Raw genomic sequence first — 13,275 nt, 5'->3', positions numbered from 1 at the left:
TTCAAAAACTGGCAGGCAGTCTGTTTACAGTTCAGTGCTATGGTATAGGGTCACAAAGTGCTTTCATAAATAGCAGTAATAGCTTATATGCTGTTTCTTTCATGAAGAAAGCCAAAAATAGGAACAACCAAAATATACTATGCATTCACAAGAATTCAGTCTGCAGAAAAGCTGCAATCCCACAAAGTTTCATGTAGAATAAGTATACTTTGACAAGCCATGATGTGCAGTTTGCTTCAGCCAAAAGGCACTTACTTGAACTTTGCTTCACTTCCCCATGTGGAACTGGGGATGGGGATTCCTTTTACTGTGCACATGATGTAGACATGAAACTTTGTGGAATGGATCCTCACACCAGACATTTTACTTTGTTGGGCTAAATGAGCATTCAGGAGCCCTTAAGATACAAAGATATTGCAGCAACTGTATTAGGAGTATATGTGAAACAAGTATATGCACTGGAAGTGAGAATGGCACTGAATTATTTGTTTAGCTATATTGGTTTTCCCAGCATCTTCCTGATAGAAGTGTTAGTTCAGTGTCATTTGCATTCAATATTACAATAACAAAAACTTTCAGTATAAACCCTTGATTAGTGGTCATAAAACACTGAGTAACTGAGTATAGGTTAAGTTCTCAATAGGGAAAACACAGCTGTCATCTTCTAAAATAGTGTAAGAAGCCTCTATATAGTCTCTACAATAATGTTGTAAAACTTAATTTCTTCCTAACACTAACTTCAATATGCTTTTTTAAAGAATACCATCATCACTTAAACTTCCTAAACCTTCTTAAACCTTGAAAACTAAGACATAGAGTAAAGGTATTTGCAAAAGCCAGCCAGTCAAATTCAGGGAGGAAGGAGGTCTTCCAAGATTCAGTCTACTATTGTTGACCATTAAGAAAAGGTTTTAATACACATCACAATTTTTTTTTTTTTTGGGGGGGTGAGGGAGAAAAAAAAAGAAAAAGGAAAAAAAGAAAAGAAGGGGGGGGGGGGTTTAAGAAAAAATTACCTCCTGCTGAGTTTTTCTTCCTGCCCAGAGCAAAATGTAAATGCAAGCAGTAGGAAACAAATGCCCATCTTTACATGGCTGACTTTATTTCACTGACTGTAACCATCAAAATTAAGAGCTCTGTTTCCCCAATAAACTGTAGTCCCAAAAGAAGATGCCACTTTTCAAAGATGACCAGATTACCAATAATTTGCTAAAAGAATTTAAGTGAAGCATTTAAAACAAATAAAAGCTCCAATGGTCACTCAAAATGTCAGAACTCTATGGTAAATGCTGAAACTATTGACATTTTAAATGTCAACTATTTTATATTTCTAACACTTTAGCAGGAGCCCTTTATCATTTAAGACACATTGTCCATTTTGTTAAAAGTTCATATTGTGGAATTTCTTTTTAATTTTCACCAGTTCCTTCAAGACAATGTTATGTACAATTTAATTCAAGTATGTATGTCCCAAACAAAGATTATTTCATTTCACCTTTTATGGTAGCCAGAATAAATAAAGGCAAAGCCCTTCTTGTACCTTCTCTTCCAGCGTCATCACTCTTCTCCCTTCTGTCTAGAGCACATAATTTCTACAGTGTAGAATTACAATTGCGCATGACTAATGCCAAGCTGGTAGTAGTCTCATCACCATCAACTCCATGGTGCAATGGTATTTATGAAAGGATTAATTCCAAACTCTGTCTCTGTTTTCCTTCAGTTCAATGGGAGAAACAGGATGATACTGACCATGCTGAAAAGTGCACCACTCTGAACTAGGTGATTAGGGAAATACCAACATGCAGCTCTTGGAAATACTACACAAATTAATTCTTATGGTCATACAGCCTCGAGTGCTGAGAACTAACTACTAACCATAGAGAACCATAAGCTCAAACTACCCTAACATTAAGCAAAAATCACTACTTTTGGCTATCTTAAAAACAACAACAAATAGTATCAAAACCACTTCATATGTGAAAGTAACGTAGTTTTCTAAGAGTTCAGAAATGCCTTTACCACAGATCTGCAGTCTCACAAAACTCAGTGACAGCTGACTGCATTAAGGCTCTTCCTCTCTCCCCACTCTGCTTCTAGCAAACAGCCCTTGCTCAATTCCTGCTTACAAAATAGAACAAGGCATGTCTTGGACAGAAACATTAGAGCTATAAGCTTACAAGCACTCCCTGAAAGATGTGCTTCCTACACAAAAGAAAATAAATCTTGCAGGAGTGAGAACAGAAGCCCAGCACTGAGTAAACTCTGCTAAACAGATGCACTGGAATATTCTTCCTGTTTTGCATTAATCCTCAGCATCAGGTTCATTTCTTAGTCCCCCCACCACCACCACCATTTCTGCACTGTAACAAATGAAGCCATAAATTTTATTTCCAGGAGTGACTAACATCATTAGATCAGCAGCTTTAAGATCATCCTCAGACACAGTCCCTCCATATGAGGTTAATACGTAAATGCTATAGACTGCATTTGCTTTCATTGTTCTGGCAACTTCACTGCCTCAATCTTTACGCTCATTTCTATAACGCTTGAATCAAATCTCTAGACAGTAATTAGTATTTGCTTCTGCCTACAAAGCTGACATTTCAATCACCTTTAAACTCAGTTTATAACAGAACTAATCTGGAGATTAACAGAGAAAATAATACTGTTCAAAACAAACAAGGGCCAGATAATGTTTTAGATGCAAATGTAGAAGGATTTCCCGATAACAACGGACAAAAACATTAGAGGGGATGGTTAGAATTGCACAGGGTACATTTGCTCGCTTTAATTCCAAGAAACTACATATTTGGCCATCATAAACTAGATAAACATACAAACTTACTTCCCTCAGAACAGTAGAAATATGATAGTTTCTGAATGTCATTGAGTTATTCAAAAATAATTCCAACTTAATTCCCAATATCCACCTATGTCAGCTATCATGCAAAGAAAGTACAGCTACCAAGTCACAGTAGTTTTACTATACTACTTTAAATGATGCTTTTCCACTGCTTAAACCCCATGCTTCCAGGCCCATGTTTAGACTAAAAATTAATCATGTCCCAAATCTTCTCAGAGTTAACTCAAGCAGCTAATGAAGTATTGAGCAGGAATGCTGGATTTTGAAGCTTGGATCAGTTACACATGGCATACAACCTTCCTTTCTGTACTCCAGCTCTTTTTTCTGTGTCCTTTCTGTTTGTCGAGTACATTCAGAGCTGGATGATAAGACTATGTTCTCAGGAACAGTCTGTATGGCCTTTCTTCTCCTGAGCTTCACCCACCTTTTCTCTCACGACTGACAAAGGTTTAGGGCAAGAACTGAGACTAAATGGGGCCCTCCTCTGCCAGTTCAGTAAAATAAACTGGCACTTTACTCCTGCCACTAGTTGTAAAGCAGAAGCAAAAAACTCATTCTGCAGAAATACTGAAATCCAGGTATGTGAATTGGATAAAGGCTCTGGAATGAACAGGGCTGATAAGAAGGTCGTTATCTCTGAACCCTTCTTTACAGTCTTCACAGCCTACATTGGCAAACACCTTAGAATACATTAGAAAGTGTGTCAGTGATTGTAGTTGGTCACTGCTAAAAAAACCCAGATAATACAATTTCCTACTGAGTGTATTTCCTTTGGTTTTAGCTCCCGTCTGTGCAATCTTCAAAGTGTGGAGCTTTATATTCTAAAATTCTTTATACAGCTTCAAAGTTTGCATTTCTTAAGAACTCTAATCAGGCAGCAGGGGGCACTTTGGAGTGGCATTGTTACAGCTGAATCAGTGCTTCTGTTATTAGCCTTCTTTCATAGTGCATCTTCATAAGAACATACATTATTTCCATGGAGCATGGAGTGTTCCACTTCTGTATACCACCACCTAGCTTCTACCTACAGCAGCAGGGTAACAGACTGTTTGCTGTTTTTCAAATTCAAGCTGCTGACTAGCTGCAGGAAACTGAGTCCTTAGAGGTTCATTGACGCTTCAAGGCCTTCTGCAAAGTAGAACTCCAATTCCATCCTTGATTTTTGAGGCCCAGAAAGCAGAGACCACATTAACATGTATGACTACTGTGACTGAGTACAAAACAGATTAGTATTTATTAATGATCATGATTTAAAACCTCAGAGTTTAGCAATCCACTGGACATTTCATGTACACTTTCACATATACAATATATGAATCCTGTTATTTTATGTGGCACATGCTCATTTCCAGTCTTTCGTTAGTCATGCTGCATTGTATTCAAACTGTGGAAGGCCATGAGTTATGCTTAAAATGTAATACCTCTCAGAGCTGAGGGTTGTACAGCCAGGATAAGGAAAATTAGTCTTTTCGGTCACCTGCAACGGGCCTGTTCAGTTTCAGCAGACAAAATTCAAAAGAACATCGACTCATAGAATGGTTTGGGTTGGAAGGGACCTTTAACAGTCATCTAGTCCAACTCCCCTGCAGTGAGATCAGGTTACTCAGAGCCCCATCCAACCTGACCTTGAATGTTTTTCTAGCTACAGCCTCTCTGGGCAACCTGTGAAGATCCCTCTATGCAAATCACAAGGCACTTAATACTTCTCCCCTGTGACAAGCAGCAATGGTTAATTCCCAAAAGCTTTCTCTAGGAAGGCAACAAAAGTATAGGTCTTCCCTCTTTTGGTAAATCCCTGAGGAAACACTCTTGAACCTCTTTGAGGCTAACTGGTTCCCTTGCAGAGAAACATACAGACAGATGCAGGATTCTGCGACTATTTTGCATGTTCATTTTGCCAAAATTTAAGTTTTACTTAACAAGCAGAATCTCAGTATCAACTTTTAAGTCAAGCAAGGGAACAGTATGCATGCCTTTATTATTCAGGGAGCTCTACTGGTCATTTGCAACAAAATCAGACATCTCAATTCCCACCACCTTTGGTCATGATGAAATGCTGCAGTTTCAAATGAAATGCAACACAAATCTCAAATTAAGACCAAACATGCACTGGCTCACCACATTTGGTCCTGGATATGACGAGGTTTGGAGTGAGTGAAAGGGTATATTCTCAAGCTTACAATGCTGGACTGGCACCAGAGCTGGGAAACATTGTCAGACCTCATGTCACTGTCTCCCCCTGTGACCCTGAAATGACTATAAAAGGCAAGATTTCCAGGAGGCTAGCTTTCATACAGAAGCTTCCATCGTAGCAGGGCAGATTTTCAAGAGATCTTAAACACGATTAGATGCTGGCTCCAAATCCTTGGTTGTTGATCTGCATGCATAAAATTAAAAAATTCTTCTCCTTGCCAGGTCTGGTCTATCATAATACTTCATGCTGTAAGCTTCAGAGGCTATCATTATGCATTTGTAGCTTTGCTCAGCACAGTGGAACTAAAATTTATTAGGGCCTCTAGCCATAATACACAGAAAACTAAGTAAGATTCTGAATAAACTCCCTTTGCTCCCTCCAAGAGGCTCCTTTACTTCACTCACTGACAATACAACCCCAGGAGAGAGGTAACAGACAAAGGAGAACACGCACACAAAAATATTTGCTTTATTCTTTCAAAGCAGTAACCAATGTCCCACTGTTTTCATAATCTTTGCTATGTCAAAGGCCACTTCTGTTTAACTAATTAAAAATAAAGCCAAGAAAGAACAAACCAGCAGGGTAAAAGAAAATGAGAAAAATAAAATAGATTTGGGAAGTACAAACAAAATGGAGTAAATGTGAAAAAAGGAAAGGGCTAACATGACTCAACAGTACAACTCCCAGACGGTCTAAAGAGACATTTTTGGATATAAACGTATGAATGAAATCACATTAAACAAATATTACCCTTGACATTTTTCACTCATCATTTTACACCTTTTCCTGGAATTTTCCATAGCACCTACTCTTCAGTCTGCAGCCAAATCCACCAGCAATTTGAAAAAAACATTTGATTTTTTTAAGTAGTAAAATATACTCCTGTTGAGAGTAAATAATTGCCTAATTTATTGTTTTTAGTAATGTCATTTCTGAGTAACTGTCATTTCTACATGTCTAATTACCAACTTGAAACAAAGATTTAAAACAAAACCTTAGAAAATAATTTGAAGTGTGCAAGATGTTTAAGAGCCATCACCTCTCCTTAGCTGGATCATAATCAGTATTAGATAATCTATTACTGCCAACAAAAGCTATTGATACCACTTAAGGACAGAGAGCAGGGCAAGTGAGAGGTGCATCCATTCCTATGGAAAACAAACTGTCTTTCAACTGAAATGTTGGCAAGAGTGGCTGAAAAAGCAAGCCATATAATAGACCAATGCATAGTAGCCTGGAATAGTAATACACAGAAAGAAAGCTAGTACACTAGTACTATTTGAATAACCTCACTGTGGCAGAACATACCAACACTTCTAATTCAAGATACCTCAGCAGTCTGATCAGTGGCAAGAATCACAGGAGACATCACATAGGCAGTTATGGGATTTGTTTCCTCCCACTATCCTCTATCATCTACTAGTTTCTCTTTGCTGTAAGACGATTTGTATTTTCTTATATCCGTCTAATTTACATGTCCCTGAGCATACTGTAATTCAAAGAAACATTTCTAAACCAAACTTCTACACCTGATTGCATTGAGTTCCACAGATTGGGACTTAAAATATTTGTTTGCTTGGATAGAGGACACAGGTTACACCCTTTTGAGGCCTGTAGCTATGCCTTCTTGCTATAGTTGCAGTCGTAATAAGGATAATCTTATTCAGTGCCTTAGAACAAATAAAAAAACTACACTGTAAGCATCTCCGTCAGTACACAGTGGGGAATCCAGGCCACACTCCAGGATTTGTTATTTCTGCAAAGCAGGCTTGCAGGTCATTGTCTCACACATCCTCCACAGATTGCAGCCCTCCAAAAATTTAATTTTTGTTTAACTCTGCTGACTTTAGTGATCTGGCTTCAGGGGTGTTTCCAGAAAAATAGCCTCAATGGAAAACTACAGCAGTGGTGGGAACTCGCAGCCTAGGGGGGAGTGGGGCTGTGGCAGCATTTCACAAGCTAGCTTTCTAAACTATTGAAGTTACCACATCAACACAACAGGAATTCATGAAAAATTAATCCAAGTCACTAAAATGCTTCAGTGATGCTTCTGATTAATCTGGTCACTCTGGGAATTACTTTAAAGCAACAAGGATAGCACAGCATAATACAAACTACCTACTTTATATAAACTTTTCATGGCACACAGCTTGTTTTTGAAGCCACATAACTCAATACTTGAAATGAGGTTATCAGGAATTGTTGTGCCGTAACAAATAACACATGAAGATTGACTCTGAGCTCAACTATTCAAGTACGGTGAAAGTTATGAACACTAATGTTATATCTAAATAGAAAGGCTTACTCACACAAGCCACAAGCCTGCAAATTGTCAAAACAGAACAGATGGAGGCACCAAATGAACCAAGTGTTCCATCTGACACTTGGAGAAAGTGCTTTCCTCAAAAGAGGTTCTTTCAGTAGGAGGTCTTGAGCCTCACCATCACCCCTGCTGAGTAAGCAAAAAAATTACCACAGGAAGTCCTACTGTCCCCCACACAGCTGACTTTCCTCTACACTTTCTTCTAACTGCCCTTTCCATCCTAACTCTTCACTTAGTCTTCAGTCCAATTACACCACAAGAACAGCTGCAGAGGGGGATACAGCTTACCCCACTCTTCCCAGCTAAAAAGCAACAGGTAGAATGACCACCAAACCACCAAATGAAGGAACAGATCACAGCTTGACACAGCACCTGTCATGTGCAAGCTGAAAGCATTTATCCATGAATGATCATAGCTGGTATCATAGCTTTAATGCTTTCACTTTTTTGTTGTTTAATATTTCCTTTACTGAATATTAGCCAACTCGCTCATAAACCAGCATGAAGTATTTTCAGCTATGGAACTCAGCCAGATGGAGTTTTCAATTTCCAAAGGTGAACTTCAAAACAGCTGGATCTGACTTAACACATAAGCTTCAACTTTTTGCTGCAACTAGAAATCTCAGGAGAGCAGGCATATTGATGAGCTTTCTACTATCACACAAGGCAGGGCAGGGGTCGTGAAAGAAAAGCAGGAAAAGAAGAAAAGCAACTCCTGTTACAGTATTTCATAGCTACAGATTTCCAAGCGTGAATGAAGTCTAGAAAAGAACACTAAAATGTTATATAGTAAAAAAGGAAAAAGACCATTTTAAAACAAGTTTTGTTAAATGAGTCCTGGCCAGAAAATAAGAAAATGCAGTTTCTACGGTTTTGTTCTGTGTCCAAACAAAAATTTAAAACTTAAAAAAAATTAAAAGACAGCAGAATCAAAGGACGCAAAACTAACTCAGCAATTGCAGCCAGCAGTTGAGCAGTCATTTTACATTTGCCCCTCTGTGCTCCAGATCTAGAGCAGCAGAAATTTGAATCCATATCCACAGTAAAAATTTTAATTCTGATGTTCTGGAATAATTTAAAACCTTTGCCTCCCTTTATGTTCTTTGGAAGAGGAACCACAATTCATTTCTATTTTACTTCTGCCTAACTATATAATTAATGAATACAAGCTCTTACAGGGATTCCAAACACTCCCCATCTACAACAGCATTATCGTTTTTTAGTCTACTTTTACTTAACCATTTACTTACTTGGCATGTACTATATATGTGTCTTTGAGGGATCATAAATAATTCCCTGAAAAAACTTTTGGTAGAGAAATGCATTTTCAATTATGTTTTGGGTAATTTGGGGTAAAGTTCTTCCTTAAGCATTTTCAGTGCATCAGAAGTGTTTTCATTTTTTTAATTAGTCAGTTTTCTGCTGCTGTTTTTCCCCAATTTTAATTTGGCTTGAACAGCTGCTGCTTGCCTTGCTAGAGTTTGTCCTTGAGTTCAAATAGGATATGGCATTCTCCCTTTCAGTGTCTAGCTATGGTGCATTCCACCCACACCTACTCTTCATAATTTCTCTGAGATAGTGTGGCAGTTGAAGTACCTGGCTGATAATATATTTCTAGGTCATGTCACTTTCAAAACATAACACCAAACAAGCATTAATGAAAGCCTCAGAGTACATTTTCAGTTAGGAAATACCAGGAGCCAAGTAAATACTGTTAGTGGAAGACAAACTAGTTTTGTAGGAATAACCAGAAGACATAATGAAATGCCAAGGTTAGGAAGCTAAAGTCCTATTAACATCCAGTACTACTTAAAAAATTAATCCCCATGTGAGCAGAAGGGGGAATAAATACTATTCTGGGCCAACACACTGCCATTGCCATTCTTGAAAAGAAGATCAAGGAGAGAGTACCTTCTGCCTACAGAGGTAAATGCAGTAGGTCAGTTTCAAGCCACATTACCAAATTAGCAACCCAGAAAAGATTCCAGACAGCCAAATAGTTACTAAGCATGAGACCAATTCTCAAGGCAGTAAAAACAGCACTCTCTTACTTTACAAGCACGTAACACAACCTCACATAACCAAAAGTACTTGTACGAAATAACAGGAAGCAGTGGTCTGTTGATACTCTCTGAACAAGCTGTGTAACTGTCCACAATCAGAAAGTTTCTACAATTGCTACTATTATTTAAGGACAGATGCTTACACTGGGACAGAAAACAATTATGTGTTGTTTGTGGCACACATTCTCTTTTCTTGATGATATTTACATCTACTAAAAGCAAGAAAAACATTATGTTGCTTTGCTCCATCTTATACTTTTAAGGTTAGAAGATTTTGTAGTTAGGCAAAGCCATGACAAGGGTTTTTTGTATAAACCATAATATTGGCAGAATATCCATGTCATACTTAAAAGCCTTTAGATCCAGATGTAAAAGCAATTGAAAGAGTCAAGAAAATAACCAACTCCCTATATAATTTTCTTAGGGCAATAAATCAAGTGCTTCAAAACAAAGTCAAAAAGACTTATTAGCCAGCAACTTCGTAGACAACCAGCTATAATTTCAGCAAAACTGCTTATATGCCAGAAGAGCTCAGAGAGAATCGTTTCAGAAAAGCCACCAGACTGTAAAAAGTAACATACCTGATAACTTAGTGTTATTATACTAGCAAAACAAGCCAGATTATCCCAGCAGGGCTCATAATTGCAAACAGAAAGCATTTAAATAAAAAAGACATTCAATCCATGCCACCTTTAAAACTTTGTTTCTGCAATATCGGCTGTAGGTGTTTTATTCAAGTTATGTTTTAGGCTTACCTTGATTACATGCTCATTGTAATAAGTTCCAGTTCTGTCAGGTCACAGGCTACTCCTTGAAGAGCCTAAAAATTTATCCCAGGGTAATTTCACCAAGGTCTCACCAGTAAGACTAAAAGAAATACAAAAAGCAGTTTTAAAATCTCATTTTTAAGGGACAACAGCCTACATAAGAAGGCAACAGTTCCAAATACAACATCTCCTATGGAACCAGAAGAATTATAAAAAAAATAATACATATAACCTTGCAATCGTAAGTTTTGACCATAATTATGTGGAAGGCTAATTCATGTTCTCACAACATAATTTCAATTCCATGGGGGAAATCTATAACAACCCACAACCAATATCCTACCAGTCAAAGTTTTCAGAATTTGCTTGCCCAGGTCCTAATCCCAATTTTTCATCTATTAACGGTAACCTAATCGACATATTATTTGCTATCCAGAAAAAAATAAGGGGCTTTTTCTATGGGTAGAGTGGGGTAAGAAAAAAGAACCAAAATATGTTCAGTTTCTCTCAAAAATAAAAGGCTCATGTTTCATTACATCATAAAATAATTGAAGTACTTATAAAAATACAAATAATTTTTTATACAGTCACAGAATTTTCCAGCTGAAGTTTATGAGTGATTGAGTCAGGGCTAGTTTATCACCAAGTGTATTAGTAGAACCTTGCCTAGAGCTTAACTTTTAGATTCTACCTTTCAGTCATAAGCCAACTCTCACACAGCCCAAAATAACTTGGGCCCTAGATCTGGATATATTATTTGCTTCTTTTGTTTTTCTACAGAGCTCCAGCTATCAAAAGTACCACCGCATGCACAAGTCGGCTCTTGCTTAAAAAGAGAATTTTAAAAATGTTCTATGATGGCACCCAGTCTTTGTGTTTGCCATCATTTGACACTAACCTCTCACAGTGCCTGCTCCAGAGTAGATGTGAAAATGAAGGCAAAGCCAAATATCATCTCAAAGCATTCCCAAAGCTTTTCTACTACAGGAGTACACCTGGCAGTTCCTGCCCAGTGTTTTAAAGAAAACACTTTCAACAAAGTAGACAAGCAGTACCACCACAGACAAGATTCAGCAACTTAACTGCCTCTTGCAAGACAACTACCAATTTAAAATTAAAACCTGTATATGATGCAGCTAAAGTTATACTCATTAAATGAGGGAAACTGTGGGAACTCCACGATTCACCAGTCACGTATTGATTGTATTTTCTCTAGCAGCATAGCATTTCGCTTCTAGTTACGTGCTGTAACCTGAAGCTGCAATTTATTTACCATACTCGAAGTTCAAAGTCTATTTTTCAGTTTCTCTCCGAGCAAGCTCTTCTGTACGAAGCACACGGTGTGGTTTCTGCTCCCCAGTGTACCAAGTGAAGCAGGTTCCCTCCCGTGCCATCTTGGGGCGCTTCCAGCCAGCGGCGCTGCGTGAGGTACTGAGGGTAACAGCCCTCGCTTATCGAGCCCGCCGGCAGCCACGGAGCCGACCGAGTGCTTTTGGTCAACAGGGGACAAGCACCGCCTGGAATGGAAGTTTCAGGGTCTGCCTGCATAAACCCACAGAAGCCACCGCCAGTGTCACACGGAGCCGCTGAGCGCTCAGTTTCCCGGCGGCACCGCCGGGCTCGGAGCGGCCGCTTCGCGCCTCCTCCTGAGGGGAGCGTCGCCTTCGCGCCTCCGCCTGAGGGGTGCAGCCGCCTTTGCACCTCCGCCGGCTCCAAGCCCCCTCACGCCTCTCCAAGCCGCCCGGCCGCGGGAGCCGCGGCGACCCCCGCCCGCCGCCTCAGCTGCCTCCCTGCCCCGGGGCCAGCCAGGGCGCCGGGCGGGAAGCGCGAGGCGCCACGCGCCCGCCTCGCCCCCCCGACGGCCTCCGCCCTCCTCCCCAGCGCCCCCCGGCGGCGCCTCCACTCAGCCCGCCTTGCCCACCCGCCGCCCCGCTGCCCCCGGGGCTACTCTGCAGCCGCGACAGATGCGGTGAACTGTAAGTCAGAGGTGGTTACGGGGTGGGGGCTGAATGAGGTGCCACCGGAGTTATTCGGAAATGAAAGCGCATCCCAGCAGCTGGTGCTACCTCAGCCATAGAACTTCCCTCTCACCACGCTGGCCTATCCCTAGCAGCGCATCCCAGCAGCGCGGCCTGCTCCTGGGTAGCTCCAACAGCAGCCTGAGACACCAAAGCACTTGTTCACTGGAGAATTAATTGTCTGCTGGGATAACAGCCTGAGCAATTAATCTAACCTTGCAGAAGCTGACAGGAGGGAGTGAAATGCTGATAGAAATCTCAGAGTTGATACACAAGTATCACCTGGCAGACAGAGCTGCCTCAGCCTTAAAAGCTGGAGTGCTCAAGACTACATCTTTGCACCTCATTTATAGAGGAAAAACAACTTATACACACTTTTTGCCAGTTCAGTAACAGCTATCATTAGTTATATTTCAAATCATGTCAACTTGCCATTCCTTCCACCCCCCCACCCCCCCCGTCCTCTATTACTGCCATAGAAGAATCCTTGGAGGATTAATAGGGACCAAATGTGTCCCTACTAAAACTGAAGTTCTTGAATTCCAAGTATCCTTATGGATCTTTATATAGACAGCATCTGGGTCTTCCCTTCCCACCAACTGCAAAAAGCAAGAGGTAGTGAATAAAGGAGAAAAAGAGGGCAAGAGAAGCGAGAGATCTGAGTCCAAGCAGTCAGTATTGTTTTCCTAAATGTTCCTGTCTAACCATATGCTGTACGTAACTAGAGATCAATGTCTACAATCTACTTAAAGATCTGGAATTAGATTCACAGGTAACATGCCTATAATAAATGCCATTTATCAGTGCAAAAGAAAACTGAAGGGCAGGAGAGGTCCCCTCCACCTTCTTTTTGAATCTCTGCAGGCTTGCCTGGTTATCAGCTGTAGCATTTAGGGTGGAGGGAAGAAATAGAATCATAGAATGGGTTGGTTGGAAGGGACCTCAAAGATCACCTAGTTCCAGCCCTCCTGCCTTGGGCAGGGACACCTTCCCCTAGACCAGGTCACTCAAAGCCCCGTCCAGCCTGGCCTTGAACGCTTCCAGGGA

At 40.2% G+C, this 13,275-nt stretch overlaps 1 long non-coding RNA gene across 3 annotated transcripts in view; it reads right to left on the bottom strand.

Moving 5' to 3' along the window:
* Positions 1 to 11,592, bottom strand: part of LOC129737328 (uncharacterized) — a 770,208-nt gene extending 758,616 nt beyond the window's left edge. For all 3 annotated transcript variants that reach the window (XR_008735059.1, XR_008735060.1, XR_008735061.1), the window contains exons 1-2: positions 11,484 to 11,592; positions 10,199 to 10,310 (exon numbers count right to left, since the gene is read on the bottom strand). This is a non-coding gene — a long non-coding RNA (uncharacterized LOC129737328). The remainder of the gene's footprint in view (positions 1 to 10,198; positions 10,311 to 11,483) is intronic.
* Positions 11,593 to 13,275: the final 1,683 nt, after the last annotated feature.

The sequence above is a fragment of the Falco cherrug genome, chromosome 14 (assembly GCF_023634085.1).
Source record: "Falco cherrug isolate bFalChe1 chromosome 14, bFalChe1.pri, whole genome shotgun sequence".
Lineage (NCBI taxonomy): Eukaryota > Metazoa > Chordata > Aves > Falconiformes > Falconidae > Falco > Falco cherrug.
The sequence above is the reverse complement of the archived record's forward strand: the minus strand, read 5'-3'. Positions and strand labels throughout refer to the sequence as shown.